An 18,101-nucleotide genomic window follows, 5' to 3' on the forward strand; every position below is an offset into this window, starting at 1 on the left:
GATCTGAAGGGACAACAGCGAGTTCACACGAATGAGAGACCCTTTAAATGTTCTGAGTGTGGGAAGAGTTTTAAAATCCCTGGGGAGCTCAAGCAACACCAGCGAGTTCACACTGCAGAGAGGCCGTTCACCTGCTCCATGTGTGGGAAGGGATTCACTCAGTCATCCACCCTCCTGTCACACCAGCTTTTTCACACTGACAAGAGACCCTTTCAGTGTTCTGACTGTGGGAAGAGTTTTAAAAGCTCGAAGAGCCTTAAGAGTCACCAGCGCCTTCACACTGATCATAGAATCTAACAGCACAGAAGGAGGTGATTCGGCCGATCGTGTCTGTGCCGGCTCTTTGAAAGAGCTGTCCAATTTAGTCCCAAACCCCAGCTTTATCCCCAGAATTCTGCAAACTAGTCCTCTTCAAGTACATGTCCAATTACCGTTTGAAAGTTCCTGTGGAACCTGATTCCAGCATCCTTTCAGATGGTGCATTCCAGAACTTAACAGCCCTCTGTGTGAAAACAATTCTCCTCATTTCCCCTCTAGTTCTTTTAGCAACTATTTTAAATCTGTGACCTTTGGTTACCGACCCACTTGCCAGAGTGAACAGTTTCTCCCTACTTGCTCGATCAAAACCCCTCATCATTTTGAACACCTCTATTAGGTCTCCTCTTAACCTTCTCTGCTCTAAGGGGAACAATCCCAGCTTCTCCAATCTCTCCACATAACTGAAGTCCCTCATCCCTGGTACCATCCTGGTCAACCTCCTCTGTACCCTCTCTAAGACCTTGATATCCTTCCTAAAGTGTGGTGCCCAGAACTGTACACAAGACTCCAGCTGAGGCCAAAACCCTGCAGCTGTACAAAACCCTGGTTAGACCACACCTGGAGTACTGTGAGCAGTTCTGGGCACCACACCTTAGGAAGGATATATTGGCCTTGGAGGGAGTGCAGCGTAGGTTTACCAGAATGATACCCAGACTTCAAGGGTTAAGTTACGAGGAGAGATTACACAAATTAGGGTTGTATTCCCTAGAATTTAGAAGGTTAAGGTGTGATCTGATCGAAGTTTTCAGGATATTAAGGGGAACAGATAGGGTAGATAGAGAGAAACTATTTCCGCTGGTTGGCAATTCTAGGACTGGGGGCGTAGTCTAAAAATTAGAGCCAGACCTTTCAGGAGTGAAATTAGGAAACACTTCTACACACAAAGGGTGGTAGAAGTTTGGAACTCTCTTCCGCAAACGGCAATTGATGCGAGATCAATTGTTAATTTTAAATCTGAGATTGATAGGTTTTTGTTACCCAAAGGTATTAAGGGATATGGGCCAAAGGTGGGTGTATGGAGTTAGGTCACAGATCAGCCTGATAATCTACATCCAAGGGTACTTAAGGAAGTGGCCCTAGAAATAGTAGATGCATTGCTGATCATCTTCCAACATTCGATGGAATCTGGAACAGTACCCATGGATTGGAGGGTGGCTAATGTTACCCCACTGTTCAAAAAAGGTGGTAGAGAGAAAGTGGGAAATTACAGACCAGTAAGCCTGACATCCGTAGTGGGGAAAATGCTTGAGTCCATTATAAAAGATGTAATAGCAGAGCACTTGGAAAACAGTGACAGGATCGGACAAAGTCAACATGGATTTACAAAAGGTAAATCATGCTTGACTAATCTACTGGAATTTTTTGAGGATGTAACTGGTAAAATAGATAAGGGAGAACCAGTGGATGTGGTGTATTTGGACTTTCAGAAGGCTTTCGATAAGATCCCACATAAGAGATTAGCGTGTAATGTTAAGGCACATGGGATTGGGGGCAACGTATTGACTTGGATAGAGAACTGGTTGGCAGATAGAAAGCAAAGAGTTAGAATAAATGGGTCTTTTTCTGAGTGGCAGGCAGTGACTAGTGGGGTACCGCAGGGATCGGTCCTTGGATCCCAGCTATTCACAGTATATATTAATGATCTAGACAAGTGAACTAGATGTAATATCTCCAAGTTTGCAGACAACACAGAGCAGGGTGGGCGTGTGTGCTGTGAGGATGCCGAGAAACTACAGGATGATTTGGACAGGTTGGGTGATTGGGCAGAAGCATGGCAAATGCAATATAAGGTGGATAAATGTGAGGTTATCCACTTTGGTGTCAAAAACAGGAAGGCAGATTATTATCTGAATGGCAATAGATTGGGAGAAGGGGAAGTGCAACGAGTCCTGGGTGTCCTTGTGCACCAGTCGCTGAAGGTAAGCATGCAGGTGCAGCAGGCGGTTAAGAAGGCAAATGGTATGTTGGCCTTCATAGCGAGTGGGTTTGAGTACAAGAACAAGGATGTCTTGCTGCAGTTGTACAGGGCCTTGGTGAGACCACATCTTGAGTATTGTGTGCAGTTTTGGTCGCCTTATCTGAGGAAGGACATTTTTGCCATGGATGGAGTTCAGCGAAGATTCACCAGGCTGATACCTGGGATGGCAGGAATGATGTATGAGGAGAGATTGAGTCAATTGGGCTTGTACTCGCTGGAGTTTAGAAGAATGAGAGGGGATCTCATTGAAACTTATAAAATTCTGGCAGGATTGGACAGACTAGATGCAGGGAGGATGTTCTCGATGGTCTGGGAATCCAGAACCAGGGGTCACAGTCTAAGGATAAGGGGTAGGCCTTTTAGGACAGAAATTAGGAGGAATTTCTTCACCCAGAGAGTGGTGAACCTGTGGAATTCTCTACCACAGAAGGCAGTCGAGGCCAATTCATTAAATACATTCAAGAAGGAGTTGGATATATTTCTTAAGGCTAAAGGGATCAGGGGGTATGGGGAGAAAGCAGGGACCGGGTACTGAACTTGGATGATCAGCCATGATCACACTGAATGGCGGGGCAGGCTCGAGGGGCCGAATGGCCTACTCCTGTCCTATGTTCCTAGTGATTTGTAAAGGTTTAGTGTAACTTCCTTGTTTTTGCATTCAATGGCCCTATTTGCAAAGCCAAGTATCCCATACGCTTTCTGAACTGCCTCACCAACTTGCCGTGGCACTTTCAAAGATTTTTGAATATGGACCCCCAGGTCCCTCTGCTCTTGCACCCCCTCAAAATAGTCCCATTTAGATTATACGGCTTCTCCCTGTTGTTTCTCCCAAAGTGCATCACTTCACACTTATCCTCATTTAATTTCATCTGCATTGTGTCTGCTCATTTCACAGTCTGTCTCTGTCCTCCTGAAGTCTGCTACTACTATGCTCACTATTTACTACGTTGCCAAGTTTTGAATCATCTGTAAACTTCAAAATTGCACACCTACACCCAAGTCCAGGTCATTTATATATAAAACAAGAAAAGCAATGGTCCTAATCCCGACTCCTGGGGGAGCCCACTGCATACTTCCCTCCAGTCAGCAAAACATCCCTCAGCACTGCTCACTGTCTCCTCTCCCTTAGCCAATTATACCCAAATTACCATCAGCCCTTTAATTCCCTGTGCTTCTATTTTCCGAGTAAGTCTCTTATGTGGTATTTTATCAAATGCCTTTTGAAAGTCCATATATACAACATCTGCTGCACTACCTTCATCAACCCTCTGTTACTTCATCAAAGAACTCAATCAGGTTAGTCAGACACAATTTACTTTTAACAAATCCATACTGGCTGCCCCTTATTAACCCATGCTTCTCCAAGTGAGAATTAATTTTGTTCTCGACAATGGTCTCTAGTCGTTCACCCATCACTGACATTAGACTGATTGGTCTGTAGTTACCAGGTTTATCCCTCTCCCCTTTTCTAAACAGGGGTGTAACATTTGCAATCCTCCAGTCTTCTGGCACCATTCCCATATATCTGAGGGAGATTGAAAGATTGTGGTCAGAGCTTCTGCTGTCTCCACCCTAGCTTCCCTCAGCAATCTAGGATGCATCACATCTGGACCGGGTGACTTGTTAACTTTGAGTGATGACAACCTATTTAGCACCTCCTTTCTATCCATTTTTATCCAATTTCTCTACTCCCCCCTCCTCTACTGCGACATTAACTTCATCCTCTTCTTTTGTGAAGACAGATGCTAAGTACTCATTCAGTACCTCAGCCATGCCCTCTGCCCCCGTATGATGAGCTCCTATTTGGTCCCTAATTGGCCCCATCATTCCTTTAACTATCCTTTTACTTTTGATACATTTATAAAAGATTTTTGGGTTCCCTTTTACGTTACCCACCAATCTTTTCTCGTATTCTCTCCCTTGTGTCAGCTGTGGCTCAGTGGGTAGCACACTTGCCTCTGAGTCAGAAGGTTGTGGGTTCTAGTCCTACTCCAGGGACTTGAGCACATAAAGCTAGGTTGACACTGCAGTGCAGTTCTGAGGGAATGCTGCACTGTCGGAGGTGCCGTCTTTCTGATGAGACTTTAAACTGAGATCCCGTCTGCTCTCTCAGGTGGATGTAAAAGATCCCATGGCACTATTTTGAAGAAGAGCAGGGGAGTTATCCCCGGTGTCCTGGCCAATATTTATCCCTCAACCAACGTAACAAAAACAGATTACCTGGTTTTTATCACATTGCTGTTTGTGAGAGCTTACTGTGCACAAATTGGCTGCCGTGTTTCCCACATTACAACAGTGACTTTGAGATGTCCAGTGGTCATGAAAGGCGCTATATAAATGCAAGTCTTTCTTTCCTATAATTATAATAATAATCAACTTTATTGTCATTGTTAGTGCACAAGTGCAGTACAACGAAATGTAGGCTTGCGGCTCCCGAGAGTGTACATTTAGATTAAGACATTTAAACATTCAACATACATTTGGCTTGTAATACATTAACATAAACATAACCATAATAAAGTGCATTGGCAGATGTGCAGGCTTTAGAGTTTATTTGTGGAGTTCAGTAGGATGACAGCCCTGGGAAAGAAGCTGTTCCTAAATCTGGTCGTACGGGTGCGAATGCATCTGTAGCATCTCCCAGATGGCAGGAGGGCGAACAGGCTGTGGCTGGGGTGGGTAGGGTCTTTGATGATGGTCCGTGACCTCCGTAAACAGCGTTTCTGGTATATGTGCTCTATGGTCGGTAGCCGGGTGCTGGTAATGCATTGGGCAGTTTTGACTACCCGCTGCAGGGCTTTCCGGTCATAGTAGCTACAGCTGCCATACCATACTGTGATACAGTTCGTCAGGATGCTCTCTATTGTGCAGCGGTAAAAGTTAGAGAGGATCAGGGGTGACAGGTTACATCCCTTCAGCCTCCTTAGGAAATATAGGCGCTGCTGGGCCTTCTTCACCAGAGAGGAGGTATTGAGGGACCAGGAGAGGTCTTCCGTGATGTGGACTCCGAGGACTCCTTTTTCAATTTCCCCCGCACTCTCTGTATTCTTTTGGTTTTTGACTGTCTTCTGTACCTGATATTTGTTGTAAACCTCCTTTTTCTGTTTTATTCTAACCTCGATATCCTTTGTCATCCAGGGAGCTCGAGCTTTGGACACCCCATCTTTCCTCCTTATGGGAATATGCTTGGTTTGTACCCGGTGTCAAATTTTGTTTTATAACGTTCCCGTGAAGCACGTTGGGACATTTTACTACATTAAATACGTTATATAAATACAAATCGTTGTTATTGTCTGAAACTAACAAATTCCACAGAGGAAAATAACAATTTTTTTACTCCGAAATAATAAATATTTTGTTCCACAAAGTTTATCTGCTTTTATTGATGAATTTAAAAAGTCTCCATTAAAACCTGAGCCAGTGTGTTGTGAGACAAAGAGCCTTGTGTCCAATAAGGGGAATAAAGGCCCACAGCCTCCCCTGGCCCCGGGCCCTGAACAAGGGACTGGAGAAACTCGCTGCCCTGCGGATCAGACAATCAGCCGGTGCTAGTCCCGCCCCTCTGGCTCCCCGATTGGTTGGAGGACCCGCCGCCGGCTCGCTCCCTAGTGGTCGGAAGCTCCCGTCAATCAGGCCGTGGACCCTGGTCACGTGTCCATGGGGCGATGACGTCACTGAGGCCCCGGTCACGTGTCGCTGAGGAAGTCTGACCCGCTCCGCGAGGCTGAATCCGCTCCGTTCGCTTCCGGGGACCCTCGGACTCCCAGGTTTGTGTTTACCATCATTTGTTTCCCCGTCTCTCTCCGCTCGTCCGTCTACCTGAGAAAACTCGCTTTCCGCCGGTAATTCCGACTCTTCAACTGTTAACGACCATTACCCAGAGTGTCGCCCCCGAGCATGCGCACTAGCAGCTGATCCTGGGACTCTGCCCCTGAGCATGCCCACTAGCACCTGGTCCTGGGACTCTCTACCCCTGAGCATGCCCACTAGCAGCTGGTTCTGGGACTCTGCTGCCCCTGAGCATGCCCACTAGCAGCTGGTCCTGGGAATCTGGGCCCCTGAGCATGCGCACTAGCAGCTGGTCCTGGGACTCTGCTGCCCCTGAGCATGCCCACTAGCAGCTGGTCCTGGGACTCTGCCCCTGAGCATGCCCACTAGCAGCTGGTCCTGGGACTCTGCTGGTCCTGAGCATGTGCACTAGCAGCTGGTCCTGGGACTCTGCTACCCCTGAGCATGCCCACTAGCAGCTGGTCCTGGGACTCTGCCCCTGAGCATGCCCACTAGCAGCTGGTCCTGGGACTCTGCCCCTGAGCATGTGCGTTCTAAACCCCAACAAGATAGGCGCATGTGGACTTTGAGGTGCCCAGAGAGGAATCTGTCATTTGCCTTTGATCAATAACCCTCGTGGTCTTGAGGACCTCCATCAGGCTGGCCCTCATCCTTCGCTGCTTCAGTGCAAAAAAAAAGCCCCAAACTTCTCCAATCTCTGTTACTAACTGCTCTTTGGAACAGAGGAGACTGAGGGAGACTTGATTTGCGGTGTATAAAATTATGAGGGGCCTGGATAGAGTGGGTAGGAAGAACCTATTTTCCTTAGCAGCGAGGTCAATAACCAGGGGCCATAGATTTAAAGTAATTGGTAGAAGGATTACAGGGGAGTTGAGGAGAACTTTTTTCACTCAGAGGGTGGTCGGGGTCTGGAACTTTCTGCCTGAAAGGGTGGTAGAGGCAGAAGCCCTCATCTCAGTTGAAAAGTACTTGGATATGCAGATGAAGTGCTGTCACCTGCAGAGCTACAGACCAAGAGCTGGAAAGTGAGATTAGGCTGGAAAGCTGTTTTTCGGCCGGCTCAGGCACGATGGGCCGAATGGCCTCCTTCTGTGCCCTACATTGTGAGACAGTCTTGGTCAAAATGGAGTGAAAAAGAGAAACAAAGAACTTAAAGAAAGAAAAAAAAGACTTGCATTTATATAGCGCCTTTCACCACCATCGGACGTCCCGAAGCGCTTTACAGCCAATGAAGTGGAGTCACTGTTGTAATGTGGGAAAAGCGGCAGCCAATTTGCGCTCAGCAACATCCCACAACCAGCAATTCCAAAATTCTATAGATTATGGAACAGTTCCTGCAGATTGGAGGGTGGCAAATGTAACCCCACTATTAGCCTAACATCAGTAGTAGGGAAAATGCTAGACTCAATTATAAAGGATGTGATAACAGGACACTTAGAAAATATCAACAGGATTAGACAGAGTCAACCTGGATTTATGAAAGGGAAATCATGTTTGACAAACCTACTGGAGTTTTTTGAGGATGTAACTGGTAGAATAGATAAGGGAGAACCAGTGGATGTAGTGTATTTGGACTTTCAGAAGGCCTTTGATTAAAGGCCCACATAAGAGGTTAGTGTGCAAAATTAAAGCTCATAGGATTGGGGATAATATACTGGCATGGATTGAAAATTGGTTAACAGACAGGAAACAGAGAATAGGAATAAATGGGTCTTTTTCGGGGTGGCAGGCGGTGACTAGTGGGGTACCGCAGGGATCAGTGCTTGGGCCCCAGCTATTCACAATATATATCAATGATTTGGATGAGGGAACCAAATGTAATTTTTCCAAGTTTGCTGATGACACGAAACTAGGTGGGTTTGTGAGTTGTGAGGAGGAAGCAAAGAGGCTTCAAGGCAATTTAGACAAGTTGAGTGAAACATAGAAACATATAAGATAGGAGCAGGAGTAGGCCATTCGGCCCCTCGAGCCTGCTCCGCCATTCAATGCGATCATGGCTGATCATCCAAATTCAGTACCCGATCCCTGCTTTCTCCCCATATCCCTTGATCCCTTTAGCCTTAAGAAATATATCCAACTCCTTCTTGAATATATTTAATGTATTAGCCTCCACCGCCTTCTGTGGTAGAGAATTCCACAGGTTCACCACTCTCTGTGTAAAGAAATTCCTCCTCATTTCTGTCCTAAATAGCTTACCCCTTATCCTTAGACTGTGACCCCTGGTTCTGGACTCCCCAACCATCGGGAACATCCTTCCTGCATCTAGTCTGTCCAGTCCTGTCAGAATTTTATAAGTTTCAATGTTTCTATCCCCTCTCATTCTTCTAAACTCCCACGCGTACAAGCCCAATCGTCCCAATCTCTCCTCATACGTCATTCCTGCCATCCCAGGTATCAGCCTGGTAAATCTTCGCTGAACTCCTTCCATGGCAAGAACATCCTTCCTCAGATAAGGCGACCAAAACTGCACACAATACTCAAGATGTGGTCTCACCAAGGCCCTGTACAACTGCAGCAAGACATCCTTGTACGATAGCAAAATACTGCAGATGTTGGAAATCCGAAATAACAACAGAAAATGCTGGAAAAACTCAGCAGGTCAGGCAACATCCGTGGAGAGAAATTTGAGTTGACGTTTCGGGTTGGACCCTTCTTCAAAACTGGAAAGAAAAGAAACTACATCGGAGGCAGGGCTGCGATCGGACAAAAGAATAAAAGAAACAAAAGAAGTAAAAGAGATTAGAAGCTAGACGAGATGGTAATAGGCTGGGATTAGGTGTAAAGTGTACTGGCAGGGCAAAAGATAGCTGCCAGGTGTGAGAGAGAAACAAAAGGAAAGGGGGGGGGAAAAGGAGTGGAACAATTACAAGAGAAAATGAAATGGGGGCCGAGCTTATGATCTGAAATTGTTGAACTCGATATTGAGTCCGGAAGGCTGCAGACTGCCTAATCGGAAGATGAGGTGCTGTTCCTCGAGTTTACGTTGAGCTTCCGTGGAACAATACAAGAGGCCAAGGACGGTGAGGTCCGAGTGGGAATGGAGCGGTGAATTAAAATGACAGGCGACCGGAAGCTCGGGGTCACCCTTACGGACTGAACGGAGGTGTTCCGCAAAGCGGTCACCCAATCTGCCTTTGGTCTCCCCAATGTAGAGGAGACCGCATCGTGAGCAGCGAATACAGTATACTAGATTGCAAGAAGTACAAGTAAATCGCTGTTTCACCTGGAAGGGGTGTTTGGGGCCCTGGACAGTGGGAAGGGGGGAGGTATAGGGGCAGGTGTTACATCTCCTCCGCTTGCACGGGAAGGTGCCAGGCGAAGGGGAAGGGCTGTTTGGGGTGATAGAGGAGTGGACTAGGGTGTCTCGGAGAGAGCGGTCCCTGCGGAATGCTGAAAGGGGAGGGGAGGGGAAGATACGTTTGGTGGTGGGATCACTTTGGAGGTAGCGGAAATGCCGGAGGGTGATCCGTTGAATGTGGAGGCTGGTGGGGTGAAAGGTGAGGACAAGGGGAACCCTATCGTGGTTCCGGGAGGGAGGGGCAGGGGTGAGGGCAGAAGTGCGGGAGATAGAACTGACACGGTCGAGGGCCGTGTCAACCACGGTAGAGGGGAATCCTCGGTTGCGGAAAAAGGAAGACATGTCTGAAGCACTGGTGTGGAAGGTGGCGTCGTCGGAGCAGATACGGCGGAGGCGGAGAAACTGGGAGAATGGAATAGAGTCCTTACAGGAAGCGGGGAGGGAGGAAGTGTAGTTCAGGTAGCTGTGGGAGTCAGTGGGCTTGTAGTAAATATTGGTCGATAACCTATCCCCAGAGATGGAGACGGAGAAGTCGAGGAAGGGAAGGGAAGAGTCCGAGATGGACCATGTGAAGGCGAGGGAAGGGTGGAAATTGGAGGCAAAGTGAATGAAATTGTCAAGTTCGGGGCGAGAGCAGGAAACGGCACCGATACAGTCATCAATGTATCGGAAAAAGAGGTGAGGGAGGGGACCCGAGTAGGACTGGAACAAAGAATGTTCCACATAGCCCACGAAAAGGCAGGCATAGCTAGGACCCATGCGGGTACCCATGGCAACACCTTTGATTTGGAGGAAATGAGTGGAGTTAAAGGAGAAGTTGTTCAATGTGAGAACAAGTTCAGCCGGGCGGAGGAGGGTCGTGGTGGATGGGGACTGGTCGGGCCTCTGTTCAAGGAAGAAGCGGAGCGCCCTCAGGCCATCCGGGTGGGGGATGGAGGTGTAGAGGGATTGTACGTCCATGGTGAAAAGGAAGCGGTTGGGGCCAGGAAACTGGAAACTGTTAAAGTGGCGGAGGGCGTCCGAAGAGTCACGGATGTAGGTGGGAAGAGACTGGACAAGGGGAGAAAAGATAGAGTCGAGATAGGAAGAGATAAGTTCTGTAGGGCAAGAACGGGTGCAAGAACAGCACCTCATCTTCCGATTAGGCAGTCTGCAGCCTTCCGGACTCAATATCGAGTTCAACAATTTCAGATCATAAGCTCGGCCCCCATTTCATTTTCTCTTGTAATTGTTCCACTCCTTTCCCCCCCCCCCTTTCCTTTTGTTTCTCTCTCACACCTGGCAGCTATCTTTTGCCCTGCCAGTACACTTTACACCTAATCCCAGCCTATCACCATCTCGTCTAGCTTCTAATCTCTTTTACTTCTTTTGTTTCTTTTATTCTTTTGTCCGATCGCAGCCCTGCCTCCGATGTAGTTTCTTTTCTTTCCAGTTTTGAAGAAGGGTCCAACCCAAAACGTCAACTCAAATTTCTCTCCACGGATGTTGCCTGACCTGCTGAGTTTTTCCAGCATTTTCTGTTGTTATTTAGCAAGACATCCTTGTTCCTGTACTCAAACCCTCTCGCTATGAAGGCCAACATACCATTTGCCTTCTTAACCGCCTGCTGCACCTGCATGCTTACCTTCAGCGACTGGTGCACAAGGACACCCAGGTCTCATTGCACTTCCCCTTCTCCCAATCTATTGCCATTCAGATAATAATCGGCCTTCCTGTTTTTGCCACCAAAGTGGATAACCTCACATTTATCCACGTTATATTGTATCTGCCATGCTTCTGCCCAATCACCCAACCTGTCCGAATCATCCTGTAGTTTCTCGGCATCCTCCTCACAGCACACACGCCCAGCTTTGTGTCATCTGCAAATTTGGAGATATTACATCTAGTTCCCTTGTCTAGATCATCATTAATATATATTGTGAATAGCTGGGGTCCAAGGACCGATCCCTGCGGTACCCCACTAGTCACTGCCTGCCACTCGGAAAAAGAGCCGTTTATTCCAACTCTTTGCTTCCTGTCTACCAACCAGTTCTCTATCCAAGTCAGTACCTTGCCCCCAATCCCATGTGCCTTAACTTTACACGCTGTGGAAACGTGAATAAAATGGACAATGAATTGGCTTACAAAAATGGTTTGGATTTGGAAATGGGAATAAAATGGGCAATGAATTGGCTCACAAAATGGCTTCACACAAGAAAAGTCTAGATTAGATTAAAAAGCAGCCCCAGCTTTGCAAAGTGCAAAAGCTAGCAGAACAGAGAAATACCTGCCCCAGCCTGAGGCCAAGTATTAACGAAGTGCTAACGACCAGATCAGGGTCACTGAAAGGGCCTAACTGCTGACTAGAGAATGGTTGACTAGCCATTGTTCGGTGCCCACAGCAGTGAGACAAGTCAGGACCTGCTTGCCAGACTGAAGACCAGATCATGGTCAAACTGAAAGGGCTTGAGTGATCCCTTATTGGAGAATGCTTGTTGCCAGGGAAGTGATGTAAGGAAACACTTGTTGCCAGGGAAGTGATGTAGTGACCCTTGTCCAACAGTATAATAGGGGCTTCCCCACAGGTATTCTCTCTCTTAGCCAGAAGGCGTGTGGAACATCAAGAGGGTCAGACATCTCCCAGGGACGTAAATGCTGGCACCACATGTCTAACCCGGTGTGACCCTCGGGACACGAATGTACTGTCGATATGCTGTATGACCACTCCGAACAGTAATGAATAAAATGATGTTGTTTTAACTCTCTGAACCCTCGAGCCTGGAATTCTTCGTACTACGGAACTCAAGACGAGGACCAGAAAAACCCGGTTCTTACAACTTGGCGTAGTCACGGCAGGATCGCAAGACATCAAGAAAGGGGAAAAAGGTAAGCACTGGAATTTATTGTGCCCTTTTTGCACCCTGTCTCTGCGATCTTTATTGAACGAACCAACCGGGTAGCGTACCCTCTGGCTGGCGGTTAACGGAGCACAGGTCCCACTGCTAGCTAGCACGCGGCGGAGTCCGGGACGACTCTAGTCTATTTTAAACTTATTCGTTAAGCCTACGACCTGTGCACAGGTCCCATTGCTAGCTAGCATGCGGCAGAGTCCGGGATGACTCGAGTCTATTTTAAACTTATTCGTTAAGTCTACGACCTGTGGCAACATGACGGAACCAAGTAGAAAACCAACGACGGAAAAAGGAGGCAGAGCCCCTCCTGAGACCACGTTAGAAGAAATAGTAATCCAACTCAAGCAGTATATAGAAAGTACATTCGATGTCCCACAACATGAATATAAGATCGAATAAAAATTTGGTGCCTCAAAAGGACAATGGTCCCTTGATGATATAAAAAGAGCATGGGGCAAGACCACCCGTATGAAAGGAGGGAAAAGAAAAACGGGCTGGGTATTGGCCACCTTGAAACAGTGTAGGCAGAGAGGGGAAATAACTCGGAAGGCGGCAGAGGCCAAAGAGAAAGAACAAAAAACAGCTCTCCGTGAACAGATAACAAAATACAAAACCGAGTTAGAGAAACACCAAAAATGCCTTGAAAAAGCAAACGAAAGAGCAGAAAAGTGGAAGGCAAAAACCAAGAAAGAAAGGGAGATACACCGGGAAAATAGGGAAAATCCCGGAGTGGTGATGACTACTCCAACACCCTTGTATCCTACCTATCCTGCAGCGCCCCCTACAGACCCTCCGGCATATGAACAGCCCACACTCCAACCCCGATCAAACGAAGCCCATATTGCTATAATAAATACCTCTTACGGACTCATCAGATGAAGAAGATATAACCGAGAAACCACCCCCACGTCTTGCCCCCATCAGGTTACAAAAACATGAAGTAGGTGGCCGAAATCTCCGAATTTATACTTATTACCCGGCCAACCCAAAAGATATAGATCAATGGGCAACTGATATGCCACACCCAAAGAAAAGCGGAGTAAAAGCCTGGCAGTTCCTGGAACGAAAAAGAACAATCTATAACCTGCACCCATTTGATGGATGCCAGGTTATAGCAGTAGTAGTTAGCGCAAGAGAGTCGGCCGCCCTGACGGCAATAGTAAATATGGCCGTCACCAGACGAGCAAACGCCCTACTTAACGCAGCCAGACAAGCACACCAAGTGGCCTTAGCGGCGCACCAAGCAGCCAACCCACCTCCAGCTGCCGGAGCCGCACTCCCTGCCGTACCACCTCCAGCTCCACCAGTCCTAATAGTCCCCCCTGACCTAGCTATGATAGAATCCGAAGCCGATAGGACAGAAGGGTGGACGGCCATTAGAAATTGGCTACAGGAAAGGGGCCCGACCAATCCAGACTGGTCCAAAATAGCCTCCTGTGTCCAAAAAGAAAAAGAAGACCCCAATGACTTCGCCAGTCATTTCGCCAACCAGTGGGTAGAGTACTCTGGCATGGGAAAGAATACCGAAGCAGAGGTGGATGCCTGCACCCATGAACCATTGAAAAACGCCTTTATGAATGGTTTGAGACCTGACCTGGCAAAATTGGTAAAATTAACAATGGCAAACTGGAAAACAAACGCAGTTTCTTTTGCGGACCTGACCCAACAAGCCGTAACCCAGGATAGAGAACACTGTGCCAAGCTCCGAGCCATGAAACTAAACCCCCCGGAGCGAGTAAACTCTGCACCCCCCTGGGAAAACCCAGATAAGAAACCAGGCAATTGCCACAAATGTGGGAAAGAGGGACACTGGGCTAGAACATGCCGAGTGGGCAACAGGGGTAGAGGAAGAGGTGGGGGAGGACAATGGCAAGGACAGGCAGTCCCAGATAATCAACCCGGCACAAATCCATGGCAGACCCTGGGCGCCGCCGGCCTGTATGACACCCAGGCAATTACCCCCTCCCCACCGACCCTTAGCCCTGGAGAGATGGCGATGGTAGAAATGTACCGGAACTCAAACTCCACCGGAAGGGAAACCTTCAACAGCATGGCCCGACAGCATTCAAAAAACCAATAGACCCCACCAACGAACCCCCGAAGGTAGAGGTACCTTGGCAACTGAGAGCTTTAATCACCCAAGCCAGGGACGGCCTCTATATGACTTTGTTGGTGGGAAAAACAGATAACTCACCTCCACTGAAAGTAGACTGCCTATTGGATACAGGAGCAGAATTAACGGTCTTCCCCACACAATATGCCCAAGACTGCCCATTAGATGGGAAGACTAAGAAAGCCTCAGGGGCCAGCGGAGAAGACATCATCTTACATAGAACCCACCAAATGACCTTGTGTTTCGGCCCCTATGAAACAAGGGAACATATATGGATTGGGCCCGTCACCGCCCCCATCATAGGCTTGGACATATTGACAAAGCTAGACTTTAGCCTACACTTCACTGGGAATGGAGACATAGGCTGGACGATCCAAAACAGCCCCCGCAGGATAAGAGCTGTGAAAGAGAATAGTAAGGACGAGTGGGGCCTGAAGGACCATCCTATCTGGGCGCGAGATAAATATGAGTGCGGAACCCTACGAATGGACCCCATAACATTCACAGGGAAGCCGCCACCTTCCACAAAACAGTACCCTATAAGCCCCGCCGCCATCGCCGGCATTTTGCCTATAATCAAACAATTAGAACAATTATGGAAACAAAGAGGTTTTCTGACAGCTGCAGGTACACCCATAAAAAATGGAAGAGAGGTAACAGCATTAATGGAGGCCATCCAGTTACCCGAAGAAGTGGCCATACTAAAATGTAAGGGCCATAGCAAAGAGGATACCCCTGAAGCTAGGGGCAATGCTAGGGCAGACGAAGCAGCAAAACACGCCGCCCGTACCATTACCCCCCCAACACCTCAGCTGCGATATATCACGACAAACAATGACCAAGGGGACATCCTACTAATGCAAAGAGAGACCCCAAGGGAGGAGCAATGGACATGGTTAGAAAATGGGTTGCAACCCAATAAAGATGGCATATGGCAACATCTCAAAACGGGAGCAGTAGGATGCCCAAAGAAACTGATGCCGTTTTTGGCCCAACAAATACACTCGTGTGGACACATAGCTGCACAGCAAATGACAGCCAGATTCCAGAGAAATTGGTGGGCAAAAGGGTTTCGAACTCAAGCCCAAAGAATAGTGGAGCAATGTGTGACATGCCAGAAAGTAAATCCCGGACAAAAAATTGAAGTACCAATGTTAAAAGCACCTGCTCCGGCAGGGCCCTTCCAACATTTACAGGTCGACTATATTTCCTTGCCAAAATGTCAGGGATATACAGATGTATTGGTGATAGTCGATCGCTTTTCACGATGGATTGAAGCCACCCCAGTTCGAAGTGCCACTGCTGCTGCAACCGCGAAAGTCTTGTGTAAAGATTACATTCCTAGATGGGGCGTGCCCTTATGTATTGACTCAGACCAAGGCACACATTTTACGGGGGAAATAATTAAAGAACTTTGTAGACTACTACAAATACAATGGTCATTGCATTGCCCATACCACCCCCAATCATCGGGACAAGTGGAAAGAGCAAACAGGACAATTAAACAACAGCTCACTAAGTACCACTCTGAAGGAGTGCCATGGCCTCAGGCCCTACCCCTTGTCCTATGTAGTATTCGAGCCACCCTGAATAGGACCACTGGACTCAGCCCCTATGAGGTCGTTACCGGTAGACCAATGTCGCTACCCGGAACAATAGATCTACGTAGGGCTGACATTCATCTTCTAAGTGACACAGTACTAAAGTATTGCAAAGATCTAACAGATGCTGTCAGTTTTGCTTCCCAACAGGTCAGCGCAGCATGGCAAGAACCCCCACCGGGAGGACACAGTTTAGTCCCCGGGCTACAAGTTTGGGTAAAGAAAATAAAGCCAGCACCCCTGGAAGACAAGTGGGAAGGTCCGTATGTCATCCTGTTGACCACAGGAGCAGCCGTGAAAGTACAAGGAAAGAAAGCTTGGATACACGTGTCACACGTGAAAAGAGATACGACAGGAGCCCCAACAGAAGAATAAATTGGACTTATTGTGTACCATGATTCCCATACATGGCTGAAAACATTGGGACAGAAATTACTGTATGGTTTGATTGTTATAAGTGGTGTAATTTTGGGAATTATTATTTTTGTAAATATTATCAAATGTTGTATAAGTCGTGCAGGAGCTACTATACCCCCTGGCCTCTCCCAAATTAGGGTAGAAGTAGACACAGCAAAGCAGGGGGAACCCCCAGAGGAAGCCTGTTCGGTCCTACACAGTTATCTGTAAATTCGAAATTAAAACCCTTTTGGTTGTGTTCATGGCCAGAACACAAACAAAACGGAGCCACGGGGTATGTTCTTGATAAAGTGCACTATCAAGAGGATACCTTGTATATAATGATTCTTGTAGATTGTATAAAGAATCAAAGGGAGGGATGTGGAAACACGAATAAAATGGACAATGAATTGGCTTATAAAATGGCTTGGATTTGGAAATGGGAATAAAATGGGCAATGAATTGGCTCACAAAATGGCTTCACACAAGAAAAGTCTAGATTAGATTAAAAAGCAGCCCCAGCTTTGCAAAGTGCAAAAGCTAGCAGAACAGAGAAATACCTGCCCCAGCCTGAGGCCAAGTATTAACGAAGTGCTAACGACCAGATCAGGGTCACTGAAAGGGCCTAACTGCTGACTAGAGAATGGTTGACTAGCCATTGTTCGGTGCCCACAGCAGTGAGACAAGTCAGGACCTGCTTGCCAGACTGAAGACCAGATCATGGTCAAACTGAAAGGGCTTGAGTGATCCCTTATTGGAGAATGCTTGTTGCCAGGGAAGTGATGTAAGGAAACACTTGTTGCCAGGGAAGTGATGTAGTGACCCTTGTCCAACGGTATAATAGGGGCTTCCCCACAGGTATTCTCTCTCTTAGCCAGAAGGCGTGTGGAACATCAAGAGGGTCAGACATCTCCCGGGGACGTAAATGCTGGCACCACATGTCTAACCCGGTGTGACCCTCGGGACACGAATGTACTGTCGATATGCTGTATGACCACTCCGAACAGTAATGAATAAAATGATGTTGTTTTAACTCTCCGAACCCTCGAGGCTGGAATTCTTCGTACTACGGAACTCAAGACGAGGACCAGAAAAACCCGGTTCTTACAACGCTAATCTCTTATGCGGGACCTTATCAAAAGCCTTCTGAAAGTCCAAATACACCACATCCACTGGTTCTCCCTTATCTATTTTACTAGTTACATCCTCAAAAAATTCCAGTAGATTAGGCAAGCACAATTTACCTTTTGTAAATCCATGTTGACTTTGTCCGATCCTGTCACTGTTTTCCAAGTGCTCTGCTATTACATGTTTTATAATGGACTCTAGCATTTCCCCCACTACCGATGTCAGGCTTACCGGTCTGTAATTCCCCGTTTTCTCTCTACCACCTTTTTTGAATAGTGGGGTAACATTAGCTACCCTCCAATCCATGGGTGCTGTTCCAGATTCCATCGAATGTTGGAAGATGATCAGCAATGCATCTACTATTTCTAGGGCCACTTCCTGAAGTACCCTAGGATGTAGATTATCGGGCAAATACATGACAGATGCAGTATAACGTGGCTAAATGTGAAGTTATCCACTTCGGTAGAAAAAACAGAAAGGCAGAGTATTATTTAAATGGTGATAGATTGGGAAATGTTGATGTACAAAGGGACCTGGGTGTCCTTGTACACCAGTCACTGAAAGCAAACATGCAGGTGCAGCAAGCAGT

General features: G+C 47.3%; 1 long non-coding RNA gene across 3 annotated transcripts; it reads left to right on the forward strand.

The window, feature by feature from the left end:
* The first annotated feature begins 5,955 nt into the window (after nt 1-5,955).
* LOC147119120 (uncharacterized) lies at nt 5,956-17,422 on the forward strand. 3 transcript variants are annotated; one of them, XR_015077993.1, is made up of 2 exons: nt 5,956-6,063; nt 16,139-17,422. It is a non-coding gene; the product is annotated as an uncharacterized LOC147119120 (long non-coding RNA). The 3 variants fall into 3 exon arrangements; XR_015077994.1 differs by lacking the exon at nt 5,956-6,063 and adding an exon at nt 11,379-12,248 and having other exon boundaries at nt 16,123-17,422; XR_015077992.1 differs by lacking the exon at nt 5,956-6,063 and adding an exon at nt 11,379-12,248.
* Nucleotides 17,423-18,101: the final 679 nt, after the last annotated feature.

The sequence above is a fragment of the Somniosus microcephalus genome, chromosome 4 (genome assembly GCF_052327205.1).
Source record: "Somniosus microcephalus isolate GS21.2 chromosome 4, FLI_Smic_1.0, whole genome shotgun sequence".
In the NCBI taxonomy this organism is placed as follows: domain Eukaryota; kingdom Metazoa; phylum Chordata; class Chondrichthyes; order Squaliformes; family Somniosidae; genus Somniosus; species Somniosus microcephalus.